Genomic DNA, 5,480 nt, shown 5'->3' on the forward strand with positions numbered 1-5,480 from the left:
TTTCTTAAGGTTGACCTCTAATTGGTTAGTAATTGTGTAGCTAAGCAGTTTATCGAGTAGCCTTTGCAGCCCGACCCTGGTAAGGCTAAAGAGAACCAGGTCATCGGCATACAATAGGTTGTTTATGGCCATGCCTCCCATCTTTGGGGGGTGACTGTTTGTGTCGTCCAGGGTACTTGACAGATCTGATATAAACAGATTAAAAAGAAGAGGGGCCAGCACACATCCCTGCTTCACGCCTCGGTTTGTCATAATTTTCCACGAGAAGTGTGTGCCGGACCCCAACTTCACCCTAACCCAAGTGCGGGAGTGGAGTTGGGTGATTGCTTCCAAAAGTTTGTCTGGGATCCCCCATTTTCTTAGTTTTTCCCATAGATCTGCCCTAGGGACCCTGTCGAATGTTGCTTTGAAGTCGACAAAGCAACAAAACACTGGCCTAGATGTTAGAAGTGCTTTGTCGACTATGGTTGATACAGCTAATAGATTAGTCATGGTCCCTGAGTTGGCCACAAACCCTGTCTGGTTCAGCGGGATCAAGTTACATTCCGTTGCCCATAACCTCAGGTCCTCCAAGAGGAGGCCTGCGTAATGCTTGGCCTCAATGTCCAGTAGGGCGATGAGTCTATAATGTTCCCATGTCTGCTGTATGTGCACAACAGCATTCATTGTCTAAGGATTAATCCATTGTCAGCTGTACCTCCCCGAGTGCCACATCGCAAGGTGATGCATATAAAGCAAATAGTTACAACTGTATGTTGTTGTTGTTGCTCTTTCTCATCCTTCCTTTCATGGTCTGTGAATGTACGCCATGCAAGTTTATGTTGGTGTGGATTTATGAATGGATAGTTTCTAAACCTGGGTGTAGTTCGCGAAGTAGTGCTACACGTAGCTACGCAAAGTGCACTTCGCAACGAGAACTGCATAGTGCACTGTTCACGATGATTGCACAGTGCCGGATTCTTGTCCGCACTGAGCAATCATTGAAAATGGCATCATGCACAGTGTGAGCTGTTGTTTTCTGCCACTAGAGTACATTTTTACTCGAGCAGCAGATTTCTGAAAGCGGACTGGTAGTTTCTCATCCCGAGCGGTCGCGACCATACGCAACCACTCACAATGAGAGACCTGACCTCCCCGCGTTGAGAATCTCGCCGGGAGGTTCATTTTCCACGCTCGCGATCGCCAACTTGATGTTGCTGATCGCGAACAAGGAAAAAGTCTTGCAGGGATGTCATTTTGATTGCTCGGGGTCGCCAACTTGACGTTGAGGACCCCTAGCAAACAAAAAATTACCGCTGCACTACGCTATGCAACGCTACGCTTGCTCGCACTGTGCTACATGCAATTCGGGTAGTGCGAAGTAACGCAAACTTCGCAAGCGTTGCGTAGTTGTCCGCCCAGGCTTAATACTTACACTGTATTGCTAATTATTTATAATAACTTAAGTAACGACACTAAATGATATTGTTTGTTTGTACTACTAATTGAACTGCAACAATGCTATGTTTCACTGAGGTTCATCTTGCTCATTTGCTTTTAGGTGTACATCACCCACAGTACTGCCAGACAGAAGGTCTGTGCACGATTTGATGCATGACTGATTATGCATAGCACAGACATCTATTTAGGATGTGAAGATAAGTGCCAGTGTGAACTGACAGCTTCAAGATAGCCCCAAAGAAATGTGTTGCCAATGAAGTGGCCAGTGGAAAGGAGAAGAAGCAGATTTTTACAACTGGCATACTGACCAGTACCTTTTTAGGCAAACTTGTGCGTGCCTCACTGGCCCCCGATAAGCAAACTGGGAGCAGTACTCCTGAATCTTGAGCACAACACCTCTAACCTAAATCCAAGACCATGTCTATCAGTAATTCAGCCACTGCAATCATGCCAATGAGTAGTGATGTTGAATCAAATGTGTCCCTTTCGTAAAGTACCACGCAATCGTTTCAGGAAACAGAGCAAAGTGGACTGCAGCCACAGCCAGCAATGCTACCTTTGCCTGATGTTGGAGCAGAGCATTAAGTTGAGCTTCCTTCAGAGCAAGAACCCCTTCTTTTAGAATCATTGGCTCCTCATCATGATAGGGACATGAGTGGCATCCGGCAGAGTCCAGGAGACAACATGACAGGCAAGGGAAACGAAAAGTTTCTGAAATATTTAGACTTATGAAAGGGGATGATGATGAAATTGATGATGATGACTAGGCAGTCAAGGTGGAAGGTGACACAGAGGAGTCTGACATTGCTATTCAACCTGTGGGATGCAGATCAGGTAGCAACGCCACCAGCTCTTATTTTTACAAAATCCTGAGCTGAGACCTGCACCAACCCTTACCTCCTGAGAATCAGAGAAGCAATCAACTCCTAGCTACCTCTTGTTCTTTTTCAGGCAGTGGTAGTGGCACAGTAAAAAAGTGTTCCTTCCCTGTTTGCGACTTTTTTACAGTTAATAAAGAGGGGAGCATATTGCAGTATGCAGCATTTGCAGCTCAAGTGTCTGTCGAAGAAAGCCTGGTACACATTATGGTAGTTGAGACCTAATGATCCATGTGAAAAAAACATCACACAATCCAGTGGAAGGAGCACCTTAAAAATGTGCTGAACATGGTCGTGGTGGTGAGGAGAGCAAGGAAACATGAACTACAAGTCCAATGACGGTGGAAGATGATGATGAGGAAGAAGAAAGCAGCCCTGTCCCCAGCAGTTTGGAAGCAGCGTCACTCACTTTGCAACTGTACAATGGCACATGAAGACTCTGAGTGAAGTAGAGACACCACAGCATACTGTGACTGCACTGCACCACCACAATGAACATTTCGTCTGCCACCACCATCTACTTCTTGAAAGATGCCTGTGTCAGTTGCCCCAGAATAAAACAAAATCCAGGTTATAATTAGGGGCATGTTTAGGTAGGAGGGATCCTATGTACCGAACAACGCAACTGCCCATTTGTACAATGAAAAGCTGGCAAAAATGTTAGCAATGGACCTCCTCTTCTTTTCTTTTGTGGAAGGAGTGGAATTCTTAAAATATGTGGCAGCCATTTGCCCAAAATGGAAGGTACCAAGTCAGACCTATTTTGCAAGAGTTGTTGTTCCAGTGCTGCATCATGATGTGCTGCAGTTGGCTGGACAAGCTTTTCAGCAAAGTGTTGTTCACTCTATCCACCTGACATTAGACAAGTGGTCTGTGACTGATTACATTTGCATCACTGCAGACTAGATCTTTTATGTGTTGGTAAAACAAAAATACATCTGTAGGCTTTGGTCCTGAGGAATGTTTTAAGAGTGTGTATCGGCATGCAACAGTGACCATTGTCACCATGGAGTAATCACATTGGGCTGTAAACATCTTGGAAAGATTTGACAACAAGGTGTATGAGTGACTGCATTCCAGACGTCTCAGGATTGGTTTTGATGCCACGGGCAATGGCAGTAACATAATCGAGGCCAAGTCAGATGGAGGCTATTTCAGGGTCCTGTGTATGGCCCATTGCATCAACTTGTTGTTGAAAGATTTTCCTCAAAAAATAAGCCACAGTCAGCAACATATTAACCACCTGCAGAAGAATCTACACTAATTCCTGCACTTCTTTTAAAGCTTGGAACCAGCTGCGGATTATTCGGGGTAATAAATGAGCACCAGTCAAATTCCTGCAACAGGAGATGCCAATACGTTCTTCAAACTCAACCTTTTACATGTACCAACACCTGTTTGAGCAGTAAAAAAAGATGAATGACCATGTCATTCAAAGAGGAGGGATGCAATTGGGAAAGCTATGACCATGGATGCAGACAAATGGGGCCAAGTCAAATGCCTAACACAGATGCAACTCCCTTTTGCAGTTTTCACATAGGAAGTTAGCCAGGAGGACAGTACTATGGGCCAAGCTATCCCATTATTTAATCCCCTAGTGGACCAGGTAAAGAAGGTGCCTGGAAGGTTTGCCCACGCAGGTGTGAATGAAAACACAGAAGCACATGCCTTGATTGAGACCTTATTCCTTCACAAGGCTTGTAATACATGGCTGCAACATCACCTCATCAGATCCAAAGAGTACATCTGTGCCAGACAACGTGATTCACGGTACAAACAAATTCTGCCCATTTTCATTCCTTTTTCTGAAGGGGATGTTTTACAATACAAGAGGTGGATTGTAGAGCAAGCTGGAGAATTGCAAGAACAACAGCTGGAACTTCAAGTTTCACTGGCAGTTCTGGGGTGCAGCCTTCATCTACGAGAGAGGGCGGTCTTGTCTCACGGTAGCCAACAACACCATCAACCAGAACACCAGCAACAACAACAACAACAGAATGACTGGACCCAACTCTGCATTTTATTGGTTTCTAATGTCAGGTCTCAAGTCCAGTAGCGATGGCAAAACAGTTTGAGCCTGAAAGATTGGCTGGTTCCCCCGGTTCCACATCACAGCAAACCAAATAAGAAGCCCTCTGCCCCATGGTACTCACCAACCCTGAAAAAATTGCAAAGCCATGTCATGTCACTAGAACGGAGATGGTGCCGAAATTATGATGAGATAGAGCTAAACAATTTTAAAGCAGCCCTCAGGAAATATCATGCCCTGATTAAAACCATCAATTTACGAACCCTAAAAGTTTACAACAAGAGATTCCCCCCTCTCAGAATCTTTGTAATGATATTGCAGAATTATTTGAAGAGAAAGTTCATATACTACAAAAAGATTTCCCCCTCCTATTCTTTTCTTCATTAATAATGATTTGTCTGCAGATCTAGGCAGATTCTGTATGCAAATTTTTAAAACAATTTCCTTGGAAGAATCGCGCCAGGCAATTCTGTCTATTAAATCTGGCTCCCCTTTTGATCCCTGTCCCCCAATATTATTATATGCACTCATTGAAATTGTGAATATAAACAATATAATAAATTCCTCTCTTACTACAGCCAAGATTCCAACAGACTGGAAAGTGCAGCTGTAAAGCCTTCCAAAAGAAACAAATTGCGGATCCTGCCACTCTGTCCAATCTGCGCCCCATCTCTCTCCTACCAAGTCTGTTTAAGATGACAGAAACATTTGTAAATAAGCAACTTACAACATATTTGGAGAAAGCAAATCCACTTCACTCCAATCAATCTGGCATTAGAGCCCAACACTTCACAGAATCTGCATTATTGTATACGGTTGAAACCCTTAAAGCAGCTATGGATATGGGAAAAAGAGCAGTATTGGTACTGTTAGACCTGTTGGCTGCTCTCGACATGGTCTCACATGCCATCCTTTTAGACCGCCTCGCATCCTTCGGCATCTCTGGTATTGTTCTGGTGTGGATAAAAAGCTTCCTGCAGGATCGCAAGCAAGTGATCACACTTGGTCAATACAAGTCACAAGAAAAGGCACTTCTCTCATGAGTACCTCAGGAATCGAGTCTAAGTCCAACCCTTTTTAATGTTTATATGGCCCCACTGATCAAGCTGATATCGTCCTTTAATATAGTTACC

The sequence above is a fragment of the Lissotriton helveticus genome, chromosome 10, assembly GCF_964261635.1.
Source record: "Lissotriton helveticus chromosome 10, aLisHel1.1, whole genome shotgun sequence".
Taxonomy (NCBI): domain Eukaryota; kingdom Metazoa; phylum Chordata; class Amphibia; order Caudata; family Salamandridae; genus Lissotriton; species Lissotriton helveticus.